Source organism: Eurosta solidaginis, chromosome 2 (assembly GCF_040869045.1).
Source record: "Eurosta solidaginis isolate ZX-2024a chromosome 2, ASM4086904v1, whole genome shotgun sequence".
NCBI lineage: Eukaryota > Metazoa > Arthropoda > Insecta > Diptera > Tephritidae > Eurosta > Eurosta solidaginis.
This window is the reverse complement of record NC_090320.1, coordinates 295206837-295234401: the sequence shown is the minus strand read 5'-3', so window position 1 is coordinate 295234401 and position 27565 is coordinate 295206837.

The window sequence follows — 27565 nt, the reverse complement described above, 5'->3', positions numbered from 1 at the left end:
TTGAACTAATCGGTGGAAAATGATATGAAATAGATCTGCATTTAGTCCCCGAATAATACCGAAAACAATTTCTAAATAGTACGAATATGATCGCGAAAAAAGCCCTCAAATAATTCGCAGATAGTCCTGAAAGGAGCCTAAATTAATCACGAAATGGTTCCGAAATGTTTCCGGAATAGTTCCTGTATAACGCCGAATACAATCCGGCAATGGTCCCAAATCGATCGCGAGAAAATCTCAAATGGTTGCCAGAATGGAAAATGATCGAGAATAGAATCCCAAATGCCCCGAATTGTCTCTGATTATCATGTTTGAAATAACCCCTAAAATAATTCTGAAGCGAGCCCAACTGATCCTAAAATAATCCCGTGAAGATTTTGAAATTACCCCGAAATGGTCCCTAAATAATACCGAAATGATTTAATCTCGAGATGGTCCCCAAAACGATGAAGCAAAGCGTCCTCAAGTGATAATATCTTGTGGTGGTCTTCTATTAATCAGTAAATAAACTTTCGAAAATAACTCCTAAATGATCTCGAAATGATTCTAAAATGTTTACTCAAACAGTTCTAAACTGTCCCATAGCTACACTTTTTTAACCGGAAATATAACTTGACAATGTTTTATTACTCTTTTTTACCAAATTGGCTTAAACCTCGATCTATATTACAAATATCTATTGGTTTTGATTGCAATAATGCGTTCTTGGGCTCTTTCAAACTAGAAATAATCCCTTCATCGAACATAGTTGCTTCCAGGACCGGCGAAATGCGCAAAATCTGGGTGGGTGGTTTGGATCGGTGATAAAAGTGTAGTTTTTATTGTAATTTTTAACGACTAGTTTTTATTGACTATTTCTAATTCCAGGATGGATAGTACTACCCACCATATCCACGCCTTTCGGCGGCCTTGGTTGCTTCCCAGCCAGCTATGACAGCTATATTCAACTAACTTTTTTATTTTATGACTTTCATATAGTATTTAAGTTTACTTTCATTTTTTGTAGCCAAAAGAATAATAATTCATAATTATAAAACGCGCTAAGTCGAATGAAAATATTTGCTTCGAAAAATCCAAATTATCCCTAGCAACAGCGCGACGCGCAAAAGTCAGTCAAAACTTGCAACAACACTAACTGATGGAGTCACGCTCGCTTCATCAACAATGCCTAATGAGGGCAATAATTGCACGTTATATGTTGTTAGTTTTATTTCTTTTATTACTATAACTATTGTTAAGCGTTATTGTTGCTAAAGGTGTAATTTTTTTGAAGCCATATCATCTCAAGCGCAAGCTGTTTAATTGTGTTGGAGGCTGTTTTTTTTTTTTTTAATTTTTCTTCGTTCTTTAATAAATATACACGCATTAGCACCTTCTGTGCCCAGCCCATTTCTAGCACTTCAACTCACCTCATCAAATAACGCCATCATCCCCAAGTGGATTTCGATTCGCTGTTTCATGATTAGGTTTTTCCATTTTTTTTGTGTTTTTTAAATAATTGTATATCTCCTTCCAGTTGGCCTAAACACATGCTTTATTCTTGGTCATTGTTTTAGCCTTTTTTACCGTTTGGCTTGAATGTGGGAAGGTGTGTGTTGTTGCACTTTTTGTCTAAGTAGTGTTTGTTTAATTTACGGTGCTTTTATTGTTATGGAAAACAGTTTTCTTTTGTACTAAACTATCGTTACAATAATCGCTAGGCCACCATGTTAAGGTACTATGGAGCAATTTAGTGAAAAAGTGTTATATATTTTCCTTAATAAAAGAGACCTGTTAACTTGGAAGATGGGAAAGAGAGCAAACTTTGGCTTTTGGGCTAGTAGATTGTTCCAAAGCTACTTAGAACGCCTTAATTTCTAGCCCATATTCTTAGCAAGGGACACGAAACTCGATAATATACGATAACATGTCGAAACTTTCATCGATTGATATTATGGCGAATATTAGCATCACTATGCTGTTAGTAAATAATCACAACAACAAAAACGGCAACACTTATGTACAAGGCAACGAAGAGATATCTCACACACATACATGTAGTAATCAGCCGAAGTTGATACTCACATATACACACGCATATGGCTATAAGAAAATCATAAACTACAAATATACATGTATATAGCTGGTAACCAAGCATGAGATACAATTGTTCTCGAACAGATTTTCGCGAAATAACTAGACCTTAGGAGAAATGGATGAACGAGAAAACCGGGAGTATAAAAGCAGCGCAAGCAGAGGAATCAGTAATCAGTTTGATTTAAACACGCTTTTGTGAAGTACGTGATATTGAAGTATATTTTTACTGGTCCCAAAGTAGACTAAATAAACACCATATGGCAATACTGAATATTGGAGTTATTTATTCGACAGTTCAGCGATACGAACGTTAGCAGAAAGGGCAAAATAACCAGGATTTCCCTAAATTCGTTACAATAACTATATTTTCTAATGAAGGCTGTTATAACAAGGTATATAGGTATTGAGTATCCAAACCATTGTAACGTATCCATACAAAACCTATTTGATGCTTTCCATTTTGTACTTATTTTCAGATAGCCATAAGATAGGCGGCCACCGTGGCGTGATGGTAGCGTGCTCCGCCTACCAAACCGTATGCCCTGGGTTCACACCTCGGGCAAAGCAACATCAAAATTTTAGAAACAAGGTTTTTCAATTAGAAGAAAATTTTTCTAAGCGGGGTCGCCCCCCGATAGTGTATGGCAAGCGCTCCGAGTGTATTTCTGCCATGAAAAGCTCTCAGTGAAAACTTATCTGCCTTGCAGATGCCGTTCGGAGTCGGCATAAAACATGTAGGTCCCCTCCGGCCAATTTGTAGGGAAAATCAAGAGGAGCACGACGCAAATTGGAAGAGAAGCTCGGCCTAAAATCTCTTCGGAGGTTATGGCGCCTTACATTTATTTTTTTTTTTTATAAGATAGGTGGGTAATATTAAAATATATACATATGTAGGTTTGTGCAATCCCAGTGGGTACCTTCAGATATCAAATAAATTCACATTTTATATGATTTAGTAACGGTACTTGTGGCAGAAAAATTTTATATTGATATTGATATCGATATTTGGTGTTTCGGTTCTTTTTTTTCAGGCTTCAGATATTTGCAGAGAGATACTTGAAATAAGTACAGTTTCGATATTTTGTATTCAATATTAAATATTCCACATATCGAATTTGCACACTTCACCCTTAGAAATTAAAATGAACTCCTGTAGTGAGGGCTTCTCAAGAATTAATTGGAGTTATTTACGCTAGTTATCAGATCTGGTTATGTGTAACTCCGTCCATTTTATAGTAAAAAAGTTGTAAAACTACAGTGAGATGGCGGCTTATTATTTATAAGGTCATGATGATGAGCACTTATCGGTTTTCATAGTCTTTGCCAGAGAGAGGTACGCTTAGAACTTACTTCAAGTTTTGCTCGACTATTTAGGGCACGTTTTGATATAAGCACGAAGGAACTTCAAGGTTTGGAGAGGCAGGAGTAGAATGAGAATGCTGTGGATATAAAGAAATATTCAGTGTACACTTCAAAATAAAAATGGAAAAGGGAAATGATTTTTCAAATTTGTTCCTCAAATTAGAATTAGTTTTTAATGACGAAAATTTCCATTTATACAATAAGAAAGGTTTCCTTGTTTTAAGAAAAGTTTCAGAAAGGAAAAAATTCACATTTTGGGAGTTTCTTTTGAGTCAACCAATTTCGTTAAAATATGCGTCGTCAACACGCTTCTTTCCATGTTTCGATGAAACTAAAACAGGGCTCTTCAAAACTGAAACTGTTGTTACCCTGCAAAAATCGTTGGATCATGTGGTCCTCTGGAGTACTAACCATTATATTCCACTGTAATGCAGCAATGGACCAACTCATGTTTCTACACGAACATAATGTAAGCCGATCATTGCTCGTTTTTAATGCTTGTAATCACTACACGATGTTTATTGGACTGTGGGTACTCCATGGATTACTCTGATGTAATGCGGAGCTGGAGTATATGGTCCACTCCTAGGACATCGCAATGTTAATTGGACCATATTTTTTGTATGAATTGTGGTTAATTTTGGAGCACTCGGTTGGTCCATAGCGAGTACTCCATACCTAAAGCTGCAGTCATTGGTGCCGTTTGTCGTATTGCTGTAGTCGTATACCTAACGTAATCAGCTGTTTATCGTTACGACGGTAAACCAAAACTCAATTTGTTGGCTACGATATGGTTACGACCTTAGCGGCACCGATAATCGATTGCATTGATTCCCATAAGATTGGTAGAATCAGCTGTTATAAAGTTACCGATAAAGCACCAATGGCTGCAGCTTAAGAGTGGTTTAGTCGTTGATCAGCTAGCAACGAAACAATACGAATGCACGCATTGTTTGTGTTGTAATAACATTTCAAAAATAATTCGTAAATATGCTATGAAAAAATTAGGGCAATCCCCTCAGTCTAGGAAGCGTAGTAAACATAGAAAATATTCCTCGTTTTCTAGAGCAATCTTACGACACTCAGAGAAAGGACCATTTACCCAAGTAATTTCGAAAAACTTTTGTTTGCGAAGCAATCTGTGTAAGTACAAATTGACAAATTTTGTTATGAAACGACGACTCCTGAACTAAATCAAACTTGCTGCTCTTGTACTCTTGCTTTTGACATTCGGGTTGTAGGCGTGTGAAAATCCGATTATGTATACGTGCTAGCCGAACATAAATCAGCTGCTAGGCAAGCAAGCGACTGCCGCTGATATAAAATCCTAGGGTGGAAGTTTAAATTCATGGTTCCAAACGCTTTTGTGTTCAGACATTAACTTAAACGCACACACTGTTCCAATACTTCCCAGCTAAGGTAAGCGCAGTGGCGTTTTATTTTTTTATTATTTAACGTTATTTGTCTTTTTCTCATTTTGTTTCCTTGTCAAACGACTGACCGTCGATTGTGCCGCGCTTAATTATAGCGAAGCGGTTGCAAAGTTCGAAATTGGAGCGAAACGACACTCATTCGCCAATGGAGGCAAACAATGGTAGCTGTCAGTCATATTAGCAGCAGGGCGGTCAACCAAAAGGCGATTAGTGTTGGTGCAATGGCCTAAACCATACTTAAAAACAATAAAAAGAAAAATAAGATAAAGCTAAAGTTAAAAAAAATGTTATGCAAGGCTGGTGTTAGCAGCTGAGCGTCATTTCTTGTTGTAAAATTTTTTTTGCCACAAAGCGTTGCACATAATCCGCTGACTAAACAATTTTGTACCAAACATTTTTTTTGTAATTTTTTATTGTTAGATATTATTACAATTCAAGTTGCGTCTGTTACTATTGTTAACGCTGCTTGCTCTATGGTAATTGTTTGCTCATCAAAAAAAAAAAAAAAAAAAAGAGGTGTTTGTTACGATGCGTTCTGCTCAATGCTTCGTCGACATAAACGGCAAGTTGCCAAACAGTTGCTTTTGTTTGCGATTGTTAACAAATTATGCTGGCAGTTAAGCTTTTAATTTAAGCAGCCACAAAGGCGTAAAAATGCCGCCAACGAACGAAAAAAGATGAGCTGAGATGCGTCGGTTAATGATTGCACTTATAAATGAGTGGACAATAGTTTGTAGGCGGGGGTGGAAGGGGAGTTTTGTGCGCATGGAAATTTAATTTGGAGCTACACTTGGTTGTGCAAACTTGACAGCTAAACGCCACCCCTACAAGAGTCTATACCTACATATATGTATGTAAATATATAGGTACATTAGACTGGGTCGATCTTCATACGAAATATAAAAGTTGCAAAAGACTGCCAACAAATTTTAAACTTATGCTGAAAGGGTGTCGGAATATTTATTTTTATTTTCTTTATTTTATCCTTGTCAATACTACCGAAACTGCTTTTTGTTATAACTTGGTGATTTGACATCCGATGATTAGAACGTCATTAAAGTAATGTTGAGAGTATCCTCAATTCTTTCAAATTTTTTTTTAGTTGTGCAAGCGTTGTCACATAGTCGTTTTGAGCAGGTTGGCAAACCGAGAATCATACTTTAAGCGGCTGCAACTGATTAAGCAAAAACGAGCTCAGAGCCCAAAAGGACATTAGAATGAAAGGAGTTCAACATCCTCAAGATCAAAACTATGGAATATCAATTTTGAAAACATTTCGGCACTATTTGCGACGAAAACAAAACAAATTCTACCCCCTCTCAAGCTAAGCTTCAAGGTCACAGCAGCGAACAGAAAAATACGGTGGCAACTTTTTTTTTTTAATTTTTTAGTTAACTTCTTCTTTTTTATTATTTTCGATATTTTAAGAAACACTTCTATGTATTTTGTAACCGAAATTATGCAAACTCATCTCATATACGTTATCGAAAGCATTCGAAAATTCAAGCTTCGTATCGATTTTTGACAGTCTTTTCCGAAGCGTATTAATGGGGCTTTTAAAAGGGAGTGGTCACTAGTCGTATATGTGAAGGCGTTTGCGAGATATCGACCAAAATGTGGACCAGGGTGACCCAGAACATCATCTGTCGGGTACCGCTAATTTATTTATATATACAATATCACGAACAGTATTCCTGCCATGATTCGAATGGCTTTTGATTTCGCCCTGTAGAACTTTTACAATTTCCTCTAATTAATATGGTAGGTGTCATACCCATTTTACAAAGTTTTTTCCAAAGTTATGTATACTTTGCGTCAGAAAACCAAACCAATCACCATATTTCATCCTTGTTTTCGTATTTGGTATAGAATTATAGCATTTTTTCATTTTTCAAAATTTCGATATCGAAAAAGTGGTCGTGGTCATAGTCGGAGTTCGCCAATTTTTAATACCAAGACAAAGTGTGTTCATATAAGTACGTGAGCTAAGTTTAGTAAAGATATATCGATTTTTGTTCAAGTTATCGTGTTAACGGCCGAGCGGAAGGACAGACGGTCGACTGTGTATAAAAACTGGGCGTCGCTTCAACCGATTTCGCCCATTTTCGCAGAAAACATTTATCATCATAGAAGCAATGCCCCTACCAAATTCCACATGGATTGGTGAATTTTTGTTCAACTTATGGCATTAAAAGTATTCTAGACAAATTAAATGAAAAAGGGCGGAGCCACTCCCATTTTGAAATTTTCTTTTATTTTTGTATTTTGTTGCACCATATCATTACTGGAGTTGAATTTTGACATAATTTATTTATATACAGCAAAGATATTAAATCACATATTTTTATCTACTAATCGAGTCTTTGTCCTATTTAATTTTTTCTTCAATTTTAGGGGAGGTATTTAAAAACTTTTTTATTTCTTAGGGGACCGACCCAGTCTAATGTACATATATAACCAGCACGTACGAAATATGTTTTGGAAATGTTTTTTTTTTTATCGAATGTGCAAATTCCTCATCGTCTTTAATCAAGAGCGCGCCGCAGCTTACATTCTTATTTAATCATATTTAAAAAAGAAATCTTCATCATAATTTATGTTGCTTTTGTTGTTAATCCTGTTTTATAAAGAATGTGTGCACAAACAAATAAATTTACTTTGATTGAATAAGTGAATAATTGGCAACTTGAATGAAATTGTGTTGCCAGCAAATTTGATTTTAAAGTGCAATGCAACCCGCACAACAACAACAATATCGGCTATAGCCACAGCTGGTATTAAACTAGATATAATATCAACAACTGTGTGTAATCAACGTGCTTACATAGATTTATTTATTCTTAAGACGTATGCAGAGGCGTAGGCAAATGCTGGATAATGTCGTTGGGATCGTTGCGTTAATCGAAAAGAGCTCTGAAATGATGCCACAAGATATTCCGAATTGCTCATCAGACAGTGACAGTTAAAATCCCGAAATCATCTTGAGGAAGCCTTACAATACTCCGAAAGTGTAACAAAAATAGTTCAGAATATGTGCCAAGCAGACTGCAGAAGGATATCAAAGTAAATCCAAAAATATACCACAGTATTCCTGGAACGATACGTTCGTAATACGAAATGATTAAGAGCTGACCTTTTAGTTGTCCCTGAAATCAATTATAAATTATCTTCAGGCATCCCGAAAAAATCACAACATATTCCCAGCAATTACTTGAAATAGAGTACACTAATAATCTCTGAATTATCTCGAAAAGTAACTGCTCGCCCCCCTAGGAGGAGTCGGTGGCTAGAGCGTCCGTGGTAAAGCCAGCATCCCCACCAACTCGAACAGTAAAAGAACTGTTGGCATTACGTCTATGGCAGGTAAAGTTGGCAGTGAGGGCACGTGCTCGTTAGAGATGGGGAAGAGATGCTTTTGGCCTGGGATAAGAAAGCGTCAGAGCAGGGTTGCTGGTGAAAGCTTACATGTTGATTCGTCAGATAAACCTTCAGCACGTTAAAACGGCCTCTGCAATCCTTTGCTCTGTTTTGAACAAGACAAGAACGTTACGGTTTTGCAAGGAGGCGAGGATCAGAAATATTCATCAGAACCGATGCATATTTCGGCCATTACAAAAGTAGTAGCATAGATACCAAAACTACTTTAAATGGGAAGTTTTGTATTGTATCAGCAATAAGAGCGATGACCCTATCTTTGTTCCTGCAATAACGGAAGAGGTTTTGGACCTGTATCTTGTGTCTAGAGATCTGCTTTTCATATTACAAACAGCGGAACTTCGAATTTTCTATAGTCCGTCGCGGTTGACTTACACGTACATATCCGGGTCAAGACATGAAAGGGCTAAATACAATCGAAAACATGGTGAGAAAATCTCAGATCAATTTGCTGGCCCCAGTGCTGCGCTCAAGGATCCCTAAATGACGCTTGACATTCTTTGACCGCAGTAGCACTTCATAGGATCCAATTGACCGCTCACTTAATTGATACCACTTTTATGCCGCTTCAATACGCTAAAGTGATTGGCACACTAAAGTGAGCATCGAGCTCCTCGCAAAAATAGTCTCTCGAAACCGACGGGGCTATCTTTCATCCGATCAACAATAGTAAGTGTTCTGTCGAAGGAATAACAACAGTGCTTTCACTATCCGGCGCCTCTATGTCCTAATCACTCCCTGGGGGGCGAGAGAGAAGTAATCTGCTCTAGTGCGGCGTGTTAGATCCTTGGGCCATACGATCGATACCATAAGAAAAATTTCCCTCATATCAGTGAGAGAGGGTCGATGGCCTTTGCCTTCATAATACCTTCTAGTCACATTATCTTTCCCATGCGCCCCTTACCAAGGCATTTGCATAAATGTAGTTCGGTTATGACAAGACTAATTTTTGTGGAGAACAAGTCTGCCCCAAACTGCCTCTTCCCATTCTGTGGTTGTCTCCGTTCGTCCGCTTGCAAACACGGGTTTTTATAAAAATACTTTCTGGGCCGGAGCGTCTTCATGCATTCGCATAACCTGACGTAGCCAGCGTGCTTTGTGTTCTTTTATTTCCAAGAGTAATTCTCTATGGGCTGCTAGGCTGGCATCGTTTTCGCTTTAATACTGGTTTACAAATCGACGAAGTCCTTACCAATTTCGAATTTATATGCGTCAAAAGGCGAACGGGTGGATTTTTGTATATTAAATGTTTGGGAAAAAATTTAAACAACTTGTCGGTATTTAGTTTTTTTTTTTTTGACAAAAGAAATTGCTTTGCCTTGCCACTTCGTTTTGCGCAGGACCCGCGTTTTTGCTTCTTTATACAAACTATAGAAGACAGAGCTCAAACTCATAACCCAGTCGTCCCACATACCGTTCTACGCCCATGTTTTTCTTTTAAAAATGATATGCATACACATTAGGGCGGGTCGATTTAAAAATCTCTCATTGCTCTGTGAAAAACGTATTCTAGGGATCAAAATAAGAAACTTTGCCGAAGGAATCATACCTCTAAAACGAATTCTAATGTCCCCCCCTTTGGGTCGAACTTTTGGGTAGGGGCAATTTCAATTCTACCTGCTGTGTCTTGTGGTGGCTTAAAAAAAAACAACACAAGCAATTTTACGATCTGCAAATGCATCACAGTAATGCCTTGGTTTTAAAAGGGGGTTGTAAAAACGCTAATTTCTAATAATTTTTTTTAATTTCTTTTCTATTACTAAGTTAAATTCATTTTTTCATTTACATATGTTCTGACTAAATAAATTTCTAAAGAGAAAAATAAACTCAAAAAAAAAAACATAGGCATTTCAAAGTGGGATTTTTCAAAATTTGCCCCTACGACCCAAAAGGGGGGGGGGGGGGGGGGGGGGGAGGGGGGGGGACATCAGAATTCGTTTTAGAGGTATGACTCCTTCGGCAAAGTTTCTTATTTTGATCCCTAGAATATGATTTTCACAGAGCAATGGGCGATTTTTTTGCCTCCCCACAAATCGACCCGGCCTAATACACATGTATAAAACACTAACCAGTCAAAGTTTACTCACCGCTGCCACAATTTTAACTTTTGCATTACTCATCGTCTATTTCGCTGCCGCCTTGTCCAACTTACCGTCTCTAGACAATATTTATGCATCCATTTGGGTTCCGCCATCTGAACTGGCATGCGTTGCTTCGAATCAAACTAAATTAAAGTGAAGTGACTTGAATTGAATAAACTGTTTGAGATTACTGACTTGTTTGTTGTTTCTGTTGTCAACGTCTGTGATAAGCTATACATATCTTTGTTGTTGTTATTTATAATATATAAAAGCGTCGTAGACATTTCAAAACAAATGCTTTAGATTGTACCCATTTAGCTCGTCCAGCGTTCATTTGCCCTAACTATATCAGTCACCATTGCCGTCGCGGTTGGACGGTCTACATGGCTTACGTTGTTTCCAACGCCGTCATCATCATCAGCAACATCTCGATCTCGATCAGTTTTAGTCGCCGTCGACGCAAATGTATTCCGCGCCCGCGCATTTTCACTTGTTCAATTGAAATGTGCAACTGCAAAATGACAGCAACAATTGAACATAATCTGTGTAACTTATATTACTTAGTAAAAAGTAACTCAAATGCGGGTAGTATGGAGGCTTAATGGACGCCGGCAGAAATAACAATTTTTCATGACTGTAATGGAACACTCCATACTTTATGCACAAATTGGTGCAATAAACATATTGAAATTAGTTGAACTGTCTACGACATTTCAAAGGAATAGGTATTCATAAAAAAATGAAACAATTAAGCTAATGGATTTCAGTCTTCTGTTAAACAATTTTTGTGTTCTGGCATAAACTCTGAAGACGTAACTCGACTACGGTTTCCTACACGGAAGTTGTGGGCTCTCTGAGAAAGAATGCTTTCGAGGTTTTGTGAAATAAAAGATAAAAAATAAACCTTCTATTAATCTGATTTTAAAAAATTTCCATAACTGTTTCATGTTTTATCCCTGAAGAAGGTACGAATAGTACCGAAATGCGTAGTGAGAAAAAGAAAACTTTGTTGTTTGCCTCTATTGAAGTGGCCATGAAGCTCCCCAAAAATACGAAATACACATTCATTTTGGAAAGCAAATGCTGTACAAGTTTATGCTCAGCAAACAAGCGAGTGGAAATACTCACTGGTTTTAATGCTCATACACATGAGCTGTGTAATATTGAAAAAAAATTAAATTTTTGAGCACACAAAACAAGTGTCTGTTATATGAAATAAGGCGCATGCGAACGAGTATACTCTTTGATTCAAAATATGTATACTCATGCTCACGTGTGTGCTGTTCTCATGCACAAGAGCAAGCACAGAAATTAAGGGAACTTGAGTTTAGAATAGTAAACATCCTCAGAGCCTTCACGGATTACGAAAATGTGGCCTGGACGTGTTTTACGCTTACAATTATATGTTGCATAACTTAAAATTCTATCTCACCATTATTTCGCCGAAGAAAAATCGTGTCCAACCACCTACGGCCGTATTCATCAAAAAAAATAAGAGAAGAGCGATTCTTCTTATCAGGCAAAATTACCCTCAGCAGAGCATTCCTAACAAAAGTGGTAAATAGCTTTAGATAAGGATGTCAAGAAACTTGATTGCAGTCAAAGAGTCATGCAACCTTCATAGCCGTACCAACAGTGCCTTTAATACCAAATTTGATGTGAGTTGAGATTGTTACTTCTGCACCCAAAGATAATACAGCAAATGTTTCAATGATAAGACGAAGCTGAACGCATGTTGTTGGAAGTCCTGAAAAAATACTAATTAGCGGCTCACTCGAAAAATGTTGGCTTTTCTTCCACTTCTATCTTGAGTCTTATATCCTGGGCAATTAGCCAAAATCATACATATGTACAATGTGTAAGCGATGAGTGTTTGCACGAAGGATTTTTTTTAAGAATACTGGAAGCACATCTGATATTTGTTTATGATTCCGAATCGCAGGAAAAAATTGTTTGTGTATGATTCTGGGGACGAGTCATATTTTCTGATTAGCGCAAAATAAATATATTCAATTAAGTTTTGTAATACGGGGTTAGCCCCAAAATACAAAAATATGGTTTCATAGCTGCGCTCAGATTACCGTGCACGATTCTTGGTGGGATGCAGTCTTTATGCTGTCAATGTAGGCGGCGGAGTTAGAGCTTAACTCCACGTTAACAAAATGTAAGCAACTCTCATGGTTTTTAATGCGTACGACACCATTATATACGCAGAATCCTTCACTGTTGTCTTAACGCAGTTTTGACACAACCTTCCTGAATTTTTGGGACATACTAAAGATCGCGCACCTTAACTTTTGCACTCATAACAGAATATGAATTGTTAGAAAAAAGTATCAAATGTTAATATATTGTAACGAATTTTCTGCAAAACCTCTTATTTGCCCTTTTGCTAGGTTCGTATCGCTAAACTGTTGAATAAATAACTCCAATATTGAATAATGGAAAAATGGCCTTTATTAAAATACTTCACAATAACACTGAAACTGTGCAACGAATAGCTTAATAACCAAACTGATAGCTTAAAGGAAACTGACTTTCAAAATAATACTGCTATTGCTCGCTAGATATCGTCTTAGTCGTAACTGCTTGACAACTGAAATCAAACTGAATTCCAGCGCTCCTACATCTGCGGCCTTTTATACTCTCTGGTTTCCTCGTTCGCATTTTCTAGAATCTACTAGCATTGTCCATGAGCTCTCAAACTTCTCAGCTATAACTAAAATTGCACGATGCTGCCTTATATATGTGTAAACATCAGGGCCATTCAAAACTGAAAGTGCATCTGGATTAAGCTGGAGACATTGGTGCTTTATCGGTAACCGTATCGGTAACCTTATAACAGCTGATTCGACCAATCTTATGAGAATCAATGCAATCGATTATTGGTGCCGCTAAGGTCGTAACCGTATCGTAGCCAACCAATTGGGGTTTGGTTTACCGTCGTAACGATAAACAGCTGATTACGTTAGGGATACGGATACAGCGATACGACATACGGCACCAATGACTCCAGCTTTAGTGAGAGCGCAATTGTCGCGATGATCGTGCGGGTGAATTGATTTTTCATTTAGTCGCTTACTAGCAAGCAACGAGCTAACAACAAGCATGTGTATCGCGCATAATTTTTCATACATATTTTGATACCGATCTGCCGATACCCACCAATGATGTTGCTACGCCAAGTGCCAAGCGACGACAGAGCGAATCATATGCGTGTGAATTGAGAGGGCACAATTGTGCTATGAAATGAATGGCCCTGGTATACATGATTTGATTATTGACGTAAATATCGCTTAGCATCGCCTTAGTGATGGTATAGCTTAGTGATGCTAATATCCGTGACAATATATATTATTTTTACATATTTAGCATTAAAGAAAGAAGAACGTCGAAACGCGTCGATAAAACAACAACAACAATGAATCATAGCTATTCGTTCGCTGTCCAATTTATGATTTCGTAATAGCAGTTACGTGTGGGATCGATTTTTTATGTAAATTTCTTTCTTAAGGATAACACTATCACATTTTATTAAATATCATTGCTAAGGACTTACTAACTTTTTTGTCTTATCATATCACCAAATGAGCTGAGGTATTATCAATATTGACCACAAGATCTAAAAACGTTCTTTGCGTAGCTTTAGTGACGGTAGAAATACTGCAAGAGGGAAACATATTTCGTCGGTTTTTTTTTTGTTGACCGTAAGTCTATATGACCGATCTTTGGCGATTTGTTTTTTTTTTTTTTTGCAAATATTTCACGACGTGTTAGTAAACTAGGTGTTTAGTTGGTATAATGGGGCGCAAATGATGCAAAGTACATATATTATTTTAACGATTTCAGGGAAATTCCTGATAATTATACACCTTCTGCTAACGTTCGAACCGCTGAACTGTCGAATAAATAACTCCAATATTCAGTATTGCGAAATGCTCTTTATTTATTTAGACTACTTTGGGAGTAGTACTTATCAATTACGATTATACTTCACTAATAGCGTGTTTAAATCAAACTGATTCATTATTCCTCAACTTTGGCTGCTTTCAACATAGAGTACTGTTGCCTCGTTCGCATATTTATCCCAATGTCTACACTTTTCACGAACATGCCTTCATAAGTGTGGCTGCTTGCTTCAATGTGTACATGTACATAAGTGTGGCTGCTTGCTTTTTTTTTGTTGTTGTGATTATTTACCAACAGCATAGTTTGAGAAATGCTAATATTCGCCACATTATCATAATAATATGTAGGTTGAAAGAGGGTTAAAGTCTTTACTAATCCGATATCACCTGTGCTTACAATCGATAAACAGATCATTCCCGTATATCTAATTTCATGGAGATATCCTAAAACTTGAGAGCCAAGTTTGTGGTGAAAGAGACGAACATAACTAAATTACTCATATCTTGCTTTGTCTAACTCTTCTTTTTCAAGTACTTAAAATTTCCAACAGCGAAACAAATTTAATATGTCATGTCATATCCATAAAAGGTGAAACAAAATATTTATTGTTGACTTTTGAAAAATTGCAGCACAACTCCATAATGGCCGTAAGAAAGTAGGAAACATTGCGAGTATTTTCGAAACTATGCCTAAGTATTTTGGCAGGCCTTGGAATAATAAAGCCACCTTTTCTCGAGGGACCACCACACCACGGCGGTAACTCTATGCCGTAGAATTCCAAGCTAAAAAATTCATATAAGTGGTTATAAGACTTTTTCAAATATAGGCTCTGAATGGAAGTTTGGTATGTAACCAGCCACGGCCGTCGACTTAATGGTTGGTTAATGCTATTAGAAAATATCCAAGATGTTACAAGATTACTTTGATAGGACCCCGCTCCCCTAAAACCTGACAAACGGTTTGGCTATATCACCTGAAGCGAATTGATGCGGCTGAAAACTGGTATAGGCCAGACCATTCAACACTGCGGATTGAGTAGCTAGTAAATTATTAAAAAAAACTCCTGCCCTGGAGATATTATTAAGAACTTTTAAAGGGTCTATACTTTCCAAATAAATGCGAATTATCCCAATTGAATTGCTTTTTGGGGGTGATATATTGAGAGGTGCAATATAATAGCCTCGATCTTTCTTTTTTAATTTTTTAATTTGGATAATAACATGGATATTTTGGAGAGAAACGATATATGTATAGGGACGCTACTTTTTTTTTTTTGGGGAGGCTGAAAAATGCCTAATGCACCATAATTGCTGCCGTCGCATCAACCGTGTGCCCGTAGACTAAAAAACAGCCCCGTTCTGGAGCCGTCGCTCATCCCGGCACCACTCTCGCATTACTTCAGGGTGGCGTTCCATATTTCTCATTTTTTAAGAGCCTACTGTTGTCCCTGCGTCCAGGTTCCCGCTATTTGCTCTGAGTGTCCATTTAATCGCCACTGCTTCGCATGCGCATTTCTCTGCGCTCCCTCTCAGCATCCATCAGGCGTGTCATTACTATAAATGCCATTTTGCTCACTGCAGTCCAGCACTCTTTCCTGTTGCACATATGTGATACTAAATTTCTCGTGATAGGTTCCTCCCCAAAGACTCCATGCAAGGTGAGTCTTTCTTCGTGGAAACGGGGGCAGTGGAACATGACGTGTTCTGCGTTTTCTAACTCCGTGGTACACATTGGGCAATGAGGATCTTCCTCTATCATAAGCTTCCATAAATACTCTTTGAAACCGCCATGTCCACTCATTATCTGCGTGAGATGGTAGTTCAGTTCGCCGTGCTTCCGCTCATTCCATTGAGCTCCGTTCCAAGCTAGTGTGAAAGTCCAACGCCCTTTACTCGAGGCCTCCCACCGTTCTTGCTACTTAGCTATTGTTTGTGTCCTTGCTCTTTTCTTGTCTTCTTCAGATGGTCGCTCGATATTAGTGTTATACAGATCGGCCATTTCGCTTGCCAGTAAGTCCACTGGGATTTTCCGGGTTAGAACCAGGATCGCGTCGTCGGACACCGTCCGATAAGCACTTGCTATTCTCAAAGAAGCAAGTCAGTACGCTGCTAATATATATTTTTGATGGGTCTGTTTAGATCCATACCACACTGGTGCAGCGTATAGTATTATTGAGCTGGTTACTGTGGACAACAGCTGACGTGTAGCTTCGCTCGGACCACCAATGTTAGGCATTATTCGCATAAGTGCTCCATTAACTTTGGTAATTTTCTCCCCCACCGCTCTGAAGTGCTCTTTGAAAGTTAACTTAGAGTCAATGTGCACTCCTAAGTATTTTAAGGAATCCTTTGAGGTGAATTGATGATCCCCAACAGTTAAGACTAACTCTTTCGCCGACCGTTTGGAGCTTACTAATACTACTTCCGTCTTTTGGCTAGCCAACTCCATAGGGACGCTACTAGAGGCAAACAAATGTACATACATACATACATACATATGTGTGTCTCAACTATTTATGCCCCTATTACCGTTTACAACTCAACTCTGGTTGGGTTGAAATTTTGCAATTTGGTATTAGGGATTACAACCCAACCTGTCAAAAAAAAAAATCTCGGTTGAGTTGTCTAGTCTAACAACTCTTTGTGGCATTACCGTTAACAACGTTGTGTTAGTTTGGTTGTCAAAGACGTCAAAATCTTACAACTGATCACTGGCAGTTGTCTCATACAATTTTGCAGTTTTTTCGAAAAAATGTAACGTTTTAGAAGACGGTTCACCACCAAATTTTTAACAAAAATTTTCAAAATTGGTATCAAAAGTCACATTTCGACCTCCGATTTAAGAATCTGAAAACAAAAATTAAAAATTTTATTTCTATCATATCATTTCGGTTCAAATTTTCATGTGGTTGTATTTTGCCAGATTTTTTGTACACACTAATGCAGAAAGGCGTTGGACCTACCCAGGGTTAGTTTTACCCAGGGGTATTTTTTACACAGAAAGATCTTCTGTACAAAAAAACCTTGGATCGGGCCTCATATTTCGGACCCTTTCAGGCCATTTTGTGGGTTTTTGTACATATTTTCCGACAGAAATAAAATTTTTGATTTCCGCTTTCGAATCCTAAAAACGGAGATCGGAAAGCGTCTTTTGATACCACCTTTGATAAGAGTTAGATGGCGCACGGTCTCATAAAACGTTACAAAAACAAAAAAAAAAAATTTGAAGCCGGTAGTTATACATTTTTTAATCAAACAATAATCAACAATTTTGTGCACATTTATAGAAAAAACAACGTTTAAACCAAGGATTACATTGAATAACTTTTTTACTTTATGGAGCGATATTCCGAAGTTGGACGAGGCTGGCCGCAGTTCGGCGGCAGCCAAAATATGTGAATTCCTTTCAAATCTGCAAAATAACTTCATTTGAAGCTCATCATTTGTCACTTAGACATTTTCTTACTTGGTGCTTGGTAGTTCCAAGAGATTGGAATGATCACGCGGATGGTTTTCGTATTCGCGACATATCAATCGCCAACATTTTCGCCATTACAAAATATATTTCATATAATATCCGCTTTGCTTTTAATAATAAAATCACTTTTGCAAATGCTTCAATTTAATCCACAAATTGATCAGCTGTTCAGTTATCTGTCAAATAATCACTTTCTGAAGTTGACAACTCAAATCAACTTCAACTAAAATAAGTTGTAATTCGTAATACCAAACAGGAGTTGAGTTGTGTGAAAGTTGAGTTGTTTTAATTATAACCCAACTAAGTGGAGTTGTATACCATAATAGGGGCATTAATTTGATTTGATTTAACGCCCTGACACTCTGGCATTCGGACACGTTACGTAGACGCGTATTTACTTTGAAAGTTTGCTGACTGAACAACCGAATTAACGCATAACAATACGTTTAATAGAGACTTCCTGCTTCAGAATCACGCAATGCTCTACAGAATTTAGCAGAATCTTATATATTTTGTCCTATCAACAGATTAATACAAATTTGTAGCAGTTCAATTAAGGAAGTATATATGTTGTCATAAAATATTCTGAGAAATTTGGAAAACTACTGATATAAGTAAAACAGAAACATCAAGCTGTGATCATAAATACAGCACAGCCAGGTTGGTCAACAAAAAAATCGCATTGCCGTACTTACATGAAGTTGGACACAATCAAAGCAAAAAACTGAAGTTTGCTGGCAACATTTCTTTAATACCATTTTCTTTATAAAAATTAATGTTAATTTATTTAATTAAATAATCCTTCCTCCTAAGCGTTAAGCGAAATTGGTAGCCTTTCTTTGCAAAAAAAATTAAATTATAGTTTTTGAAAAAAAAAAAAATAGTATTTCCTTATGTTCTATTTGGTTCTGTCCGTAATATCTTAACGGTAAGAAGGTATAGAATAATAGAATAGGTGGTACCACTATTAAACAATTTAGAAATGAGAAAATTAAGTAGATGTCTGGTATTTAATTCATAGAAAATCGCTATCTCATCCCCCTACTTACCGCATCTTATTCATAGAACTTAAATGCCCAAAACGAAAATCCAACAGGCGACTATATCTGATTAGCAGGGCAACCCAAAGTATGCAACAGTTTTGTATATAACTCGTTACTGCATGTTTTACAATTAATACTTATTTATAAGCATATTTTGCAAAAAAACAAATTGTTTCTCTTGCTTATTTCTACACTCAGAGAAAAACGCCGTTCTAAAATCCAGCACCACCGGACTCAATTCAAGATTTTCATGTTCTTACTTTTTTGTTCTTGAAACACGACCGACCTGTTCTCAAAACAGCAACCTTGTTCTTGAACAGACAACCATGTTCTTGAAAAGAGAACGGCTGGTCTTAAAATATGAACAAATGTTCTATTAATGAGAACGAATGTTCTTAAATTAAGTTCAAGTAAAAAGAAACGGCAAAATTCGTGTGTACTGCAATGTTAAATACAACATTTGGCACCAGTTATCAAGCAGTTGTAGTGGCCCAGCGGTTACGATCGCGTGGCGCGAGTTGGATCACCGTCAAACTATAAAATTTTTTAAAGCAATTTTTAACTTTTATTTTTCGTTCAATTATTTTTCCATTCACTTATGCACAGATAATTCTCAAACTTGTTTTGAAATGTTTTAAGCATATATGCAGATTTCATCTTCAAATAACAATAATGTCTCAATAAGAGAAACATAAAAAAAATGCATATTGTGCATTTGTCTTAAATTTTTGGACTATAATAAAATTTTTTTTTGTTATAAATATTTTTTATTTATGACAAAAAAGTTATTATTTATATAAAATAAATGGGTACCTATTAAAAAAATACTTTCCCCTCCCATCAATGACCAAGCCCAAACCGTTCTCGAAGCGTGAGAACGAAAAATCTTATTTTAAGCACAAATAATGCTTGAAATGAGCACAGAAGGTTGCCACATCAATACCAAACTGGTCATAAAATACGAACGGAGTGCTTGGAAAAACTGTTCTTAAAACAAGCCCAACGGTCACGAGTTAAGAAAAAACGTACTTAACACACTTTTGTCAACGAATGTTCTTAATTTTGAACTTGTTTGGTTCGTTTTAGAACGGTTTTTTCTCTGAGTGTAGCAGTCGAAACTAAAATATGAATATGAATGTATAGATATGGGTAAAAAGAAAGGGAAGGTATAGAAAAAGTTTGAAAGTGTATTTTTATATATTAATATCCAATTTTTATTCGCTGTATCCAACATAAGTTTTCAGCCTTTTTGTCGAATAGGCATATATGTACAAAACTCAGCCGAAAACTTTTTTAGGCGGTAAGTCTTTTCAACCCTATCGAATAATTAACTAAAGCCCCTCGATTTAAAAAAAAACCAGAAAAAATGTCTGGGTCGGTTAAAATGAGGTAATCTTACCGACCAGTGCAAACCATCAAAACAAGAGGCTAATAGCTTTTTCTTTTCTGGCAAAATTGTTACGCTTTTTGTACGCCGCGCAAAGGTTTTAAATATATTTTGTTCTCTTCTAAAAAGTAGGTAACGCCTTTACAGGGTATTTCGTTCTTTTGTGAAAATTGTTGCCTGCTCGCAACGCAAAAGCGTTACACTTTTACCCTGGATAAAATGGCGGTGTGGCAGTGCAACTCTGCTAAACTAGCTGATCGTGACAATTTATTTTCGTAACTGCACATATTTTTAGGCCAAGAAAATGGAAATGAAGGAAATAATGGCTAATGAATTTTTATTATCATTGACAGCGCGTTTGTGAAAATCAGCTAATACACGTGGTAGCTATTTATGTTCTTTGCATGCGCTATAAATGTTGAACATTTTCTCGGGTAGGGGTAACTCTGTTAAGGCTTTACCATTTACTTAGGCAACAATTTATTTCAGAAAAGAAAACGCTATAAGCGACACGGATATGCTTCTCTCAGAATATTTCACGTTTTTTAAGAGAATACCAATTTCTGCAGATATGTATTACTTCAAAAATATCAAACCCGAACTGAAACTTGGCGCAATTTGCAAAAGTTATAGCGATTTCCATTATCGTGATTACTTTTGGTCCACCCGGTAGTTCGAAATATAAAACATATTTTACGGTTATTCACACAAAAGCGATTTGTGCACTTGGACTTAAAACTAAGGTTATTATTTTTGTTTTTTTTTTTTTTATTCTTGAAGTACACACCGAACAGGCCGGTTCGCACAAAAAACCTAGAAACGATTTATTATTTCGACTGCTGAGTAGAAGGTCACCCTATCTCGGCTGACCATTTTCGAAAACCTTAAAAAATGCTTTATTTCAGAAATTGTTTGAAGAACGCCCTACCTCAAGACTTTTTTTAACGCTAAATCTGATATATGGCGTTCTTAAACCGAATTCTGAGATTGAGCGTTTTTGAGAAAAATCCTAAGATAGGTAATTTTTGAAAAATATTCTGGAATAGGACGTTTTTTGAACTTGCAGCGGTGATATTCTAGTTAGCGGTCGATTCGCTGTTCTTTTTGGAACTTTTCAATTACATAAATTAATTTTTTCAAGGCTGATATATATTGTAACGATTTTCCAACATCCCTTGTCAAATTTGGTTTCGAGACAAACCGGTTTCGAACGAATGAACAAACGAACGAACTAATGAAAATTGACACTGATAATGGCACAACGCCGAAACCGGTTTGTCTCGAGATCAAATTTGCCAAGATATGACGGAAAATTGTTCCAATATACATTAATTATCCGTTATCATGTCTACTTTAATTGAAATTCGAAATTTCATGTTTTTGCCAAAGTGAAACAAATTTCCGGTATACAAAGAACTGTAAGCTGTAAACCAGGCCTTACACAGGAAAATTTGATAAACTGATAAATAGTATTGTAAATTTCTTCATAAAACATCTATAAGGATTTTTGGCAAAGTTCACCCAAGATTGAAACAAAAGTGTTTCGCTCCTAAAGAACAACAAATCGCCGGAAATATTTGCGATGTTTTAATGTTTATTCTGAAAGATGGCTTTGCACAGACAAAGTTTTTGGAACATACTTGTAGTTTGGCTCGTCTACTTTACTTTAATTGGCATTTAAAAGTAAAACTGACCACAAAGCGCCCTTCGGCCATGTTTGCAGAATCCTGAAGGGTTTAAGCTGAAATAAGTAATATTTCAAACTGACACTTTCAAATTCCACCGTTTCTCGTTAAACCACTTTTTCACATTTTGCCAAACGCTGCACTAAGTTATGACGTATTAAAGCACCATGTTGCTAAGTTGTTATCGGCATTTTCACTTCTGAAGCAAAAAAACTATTGAATTACCATGAGGCAATAAAAGAAGAGAGATGAAATCAGTACGGCCTTTATTATCCGGTCATGAATTTTAGAGTAGTAGGGAGGGAAAATTTTTGGTACTATTTTGCAACTTTTTTACTGCCTTACATTCAGAGAAAAAATCGTTCTAAAACGAACGAAACAAGTTCAAAATTAAGAACATTCGTTGACAAAAGTCTGTTAAGTACGTTTTTTCTTAACTTGTGACCGATGGAATTGTTTTAAGAACAATTTTTCCAAGCACTCCGTTCGTATTTTATGACCAGTTTGCTATTAATTTGTGAAACTTCTGTGCTCATTTCAAGCACTACTTGGGCTTGATTTGGGATTTTTCGTTCTCACGCTTCGGGAACGATTTGGGGTCGATTTAACATTTTTCGGTCTCAATTTAAGAACGGTTCGTGCTTGATCTTTAGTTGGAGGGGAAAGTGTTTCTTTCAATAGGCACCCATTTATTTTTTATTAATAATATTATTAATAAATATTTTATATTATATATTATTAATAAATATAAAATATATTTATAACAAAAAAATTTTATTAAAATTCAAAAATTTAACAAAAAATTCATAATATGCATTTTTTCATTAATTTCTCTTATTGAGACATTATTGTTATTTGAAGATGAAATCTGCATGTATACTTAAAACATTTCATAACAAGTTTGAATTTGAGTTTGCATATGTGAATGGAAAAATAATTGAACGAAAAATAAGAGTTAAAAAAAATAGAACATACAAAAATTGTTTTAAAAAATTCAGAGTTTGACGGTGATCGGACTTGCGCCACGCGATCGCAAGATGAACTTTGTAGCCGTTGGGCCACTACAACTGCTTGGTAGCTCGTGGCAAATGTTGTATTTACTATTGTAGTGCAGACGAATTGTACCGTTTCTTTTTTCTTGAACTTAATTTAAGAACATTCGTTCTCATTAATAGAACATTTGTTCATATTTTAAGACCAGCCGTTCTCTTTTCAAGAAAATGATTGTCAGTTCAAGAACAAGGTTGTTGTTTTAAGAACAGGTCGTTCGGTTTTCATGAACAAAAAAGTAAGAACATGAAGAGCTTGAAGTGAGCCCGGTGGTGCTGGATTTTAGAACGGCGGGTTTCTCTGAGTGTAGTAGTGTAATGTGCGGAAAAGAGTCAAACTCAATATATCTCCACATTGGATGTGGGGGCACGAAAGAAAAGAAAAGAGAAAACAGAGGAAATTGGTGGGACAAGTAGAGGAAGTTGTAGGGAACTCTGAAAAGGAAAGAGAACAACAGGAAGGTGGAGAGTGACAGTAAAGGTAAGGATAAGGGTAATGGTCTGAGAAAAAGTAATAAAAATAGGTTAACAGGAAGATTAAGACTAAAGATAAGAACAAAATAGTGAGAATTAGACTTGGATAAAAGCAAGAGCAGTAAGAGTAAGAGGAAAAGGGAGAAGATTTACGGAAAATTTAAAAGGAAGGAAAATTGAATGGGCCAATTAGGGTAAACTAGAAAAATCATATGGAAGAAGAAATAATAACAAATAAAAATAATAATAAAAAAATTAATTATATGGAGGGATTAGACAGAGGCGAGGCAGGAGCATAGATAGAGAAAGTCATAATAATGTCTGTAGGGTTTGAGCATACGGCTGGGAATTTCTCATGTTCTGATAAGCCCAACCTTTTTTTTCGCCATCGAGTGAATCTATAAGCTTTGATTTGGTGAAGCATCATTGCTGTAAAACCTCTGCCGCTATATATTTTCCATCATCCACCTCTTTTTCCTCAATGAGTTTACAAAGATAAATATTGGGTCTCTATATTCCTTAGCCGTGGACAATGTGATACTCTGAAGATCCAGGTATTCAGTTCCGTTAAGTAAAACGTTTCTATTTCTTCTCAGTAAATGTACGTTACTTCATATTTCAGGAAGGCATTAATGTAGTATTTTTTTATGATACTGAAAAATCAATGCTGCAAATAAATCAAGAATCAACACTGAAATTTATGAGAGCGAGTATTGTCAAATGCGACTCAATTTTTTTATACTCAGTTGAGCAGAGCTCACAGAGTATATTAAGTTTGATTGGATAACGGTTGGTTGTACATATATAAAGGAATCGAGATAGATATAGACTTCCATATATCAAAATAATCAGGATCGAAAAAAAATTTGATTGAGCTATGTCCGTCCGTCCGTCCGTCCGTCCGTCCGTCCGTCCGTCCGTCCGTTAACACGATAACTTGAGTAAATTTTGAGGTATCTTGATGAAATTTGGTATGTAGGTTCCTGAGCACTCATCTCAGATCGCTATTTAAAATGAACGATATCGGACTATAACCACGCCCACTTTTTCGATATCGAAAATTTCGAAAAACCGAAAAAGTGCGATAACTCATTACAAAAGACAGATAAAGCGACGAAACTTGGTAGATGGGTTGATGTTATGACGCAGAATAGAAAATTAGTAAGATTTTGGACAATGGGCGTGGCCCCGCCCACTTTTACAAGAAGGTAATTTAAAAGTTTTGCAAGCTGTAATTTGGCAGTCGTTGAAGATATCATGATGAAATTTGGCAGGAACGTTACTACTATTACTCTATATGTGCTAAATAAAAATTAGCAAAATTGGATTAAGAACACGCCCACTTTTTAAAAAAAAATTTTTTTTAATTCAAATTTTAACAAAAAATTTAATATCTTTACTGTATATAAGTAAATTAAGTCAAAATTCAACTCCAGTAATGATATGATGCAACAAAATACAAAAATAAAAGAAAATTTCAAAATGGGCGTGGCTCCGCCCATTTTCATTTAGTTTGTCTAGAATACTTTTATTGCCATAAGTCGAAAAAAAATTTACCAATCCTTCTCAAATTTGGTAGGAGCATAGATTCTATGACGGTAACTGTTCTCTGTGAAAATGGGCGAAATCGGTGGAAGCCACGCCCAGTTTTTATACACAGTCCACCGTCTGTCCTTCCGCTCGGCCATTAACACAATAACTTGAGCAAAATCCGATATATCTTTACTAAACTTAGCCCACGTACTTACCTGAGCTCACTTTTTCTTGGTATAAAAAATGGGCGAAATCTGACCATAACCACGCCCACTTTATCGATATCGAAAATTACGAAAAATGAAAAAAATGCCATAATTCTATACCAAATACGAAAAAAGGGATGAAATATGGTAACTGGATTGGTTTGTTGACGCAAAATATAACTTTGGAAAAATCTTTGTAAAATGGGTGTGACACCTACCATATTAAGTAGAAGAAAGGGAAAAAGTTCTACAAGGCGAAATCAACAGCCCTTGGAATCTTGGCAGGAATACTGTTAGTGGTATTGCATATATAAATAAATTAGCGGTACCCGACAGATGATGTTCTGGATCACCTGGTCCACATTTTGGTGGATATCACGAGAACGCCTTCACATATACATCTAAGGGCCACTCGCTTTTAAAACCCTCATTAATACCTTTAATTTGATATCCATATCGTACAAAAACATACCAGAGTCACCCCTGTCCCACCCTAATGGCGATATCTCGAAAAGGCGTCCACCTATAGAACTAATGCCCCCTCTCTCTTAAAATGCTCAGTAACACCTTTCGTTTGATACCCACATCGTACAAACATTCTAGAGTAACCCCTGGCCCACCCTAATGGCGATATCTCGAAAAGGCGTCCACCTATAGACCTAATGTCCACTCCCTCTTAAAATGCTCAGTAACACCTTTCGTTTGATACCCATATCGTACAAACATTCTAGAGTCACCCCTGGCCCACCCTAATGGCAATATCTCGAAAAGGCGTCCACCTATAGACCTAATGCCCACTCCCTCTTAAAATGCTCAGTAACAGCTTTCGTTTGATACCCATATCGTACAAACATTCTAGAGTCACACCTGGCCCACCCTAATGGCGATATTTCGAAAAGGCGTCCACCTATAGAACTAAGGATTACTCCCTTTTAAAATACTCATTACCACGTTTCATTTGATACCCATATCGTACAAACACATTCTAGAGTCACCCTGGCCCACCCTAATGGCGATATCTCGAAAAGTCGTCCACCTATAGACCTAATGTCCACTCCCTCTTAAAATGCTCAGTAACACCTTTCGTTTGATACCCATATCGTACAAACATTCTATAGTCACCCCTGGCCCACCCTAATGGCGATATCTCGAAAAGGCGTCCACCTATAGACCTAATGTACACTCCCTCTTAAAATGCTCAGTAACACCTTTCGTTTGATACCCATATCATACAAACATTCTAGAGTCACCCCTGTCCCACCCTAATGGCGATATCTCGAAAAGGCGTCCACCTATAGACCTAATGCCCACTCCCTCTTAAAATGCTCAGTAACACCTTTCGTTTGATACCCATATCGTACAAACATTCTAGAGTCACACCTGGCCCACCCTAATGGCGATATCTCGAAAAGGCGTCCACCTATAGAACTAAGGATTACTCCCTTTTAAAATACTCATTACCACCTTTCATTTGATACCCATATCTTACAAACACATTCTAGAGTCACCCTGGCCCACCCTAATGGCGATATCTCGAAAAGGCGTCCACCTATAGACCTAATGCCCACTCCCTCTTAAAATGCTCAGTAACACCTTTCGTTTGATACCCATACCGTACAAACATTCTAGAGTCACCCTTGGTCCAGCTTTATGGCGATATCTCGAAAAGGCGTCCACCTATAGAACTAAGGATTACTCCCTTTTAAAATACTCATTACCACGTTTCATTTGATACCCATATCTTACAAACACATTCTAGAGTCACCCTGGCCCACCCTAATGGCGATATCTCGAAAAGGCGTCCACCTATAGACCTAATGCCCACTCCCTCTTAAAATGCTCAGTAACACCTTTCGTTTGATACCCATACCGTACAAACATTCTAGAGTCACCCTTGGTCCAGCTTTATGGCGATATCTCGAAAAGGCGTCCACCTATAGAACTAAGGATTACTCCCTTTTAAAATACTCATTACCACCTTTCATTTGATACCCATATCTTACAAACACATTCTAGAGTCACCCTGGCCCACCCTAATGGCGATATCTCGAAAAGGCGTCCACCTATAGACCTAATGTCCACTCCCTCTTAAAATGCTCAGTAACACCTTTCGTTTGATACCCATATCATACAAACATTCTAGAGTCACCCCTGTCCCACCCTAATGGCGATATCTCGAAAAGGCGTCCACCTATAGACCTAATGCCCACTCCCTCTTAAAATGCTCAGTAACACCTTTCGGTTGATACCCATATCGTACAAACATTCTAGAGTCACCCTTGGTCCACCTTTATGGCGATATCTCGAAAAGGCGTCCACTTATAGAACTAAGGATTACTCCCTTTTAAAATACTCCTTACCACCTTTCATTTGATACCCATATCGTACAAACACATTCTAGAGTCACCCCTGGCC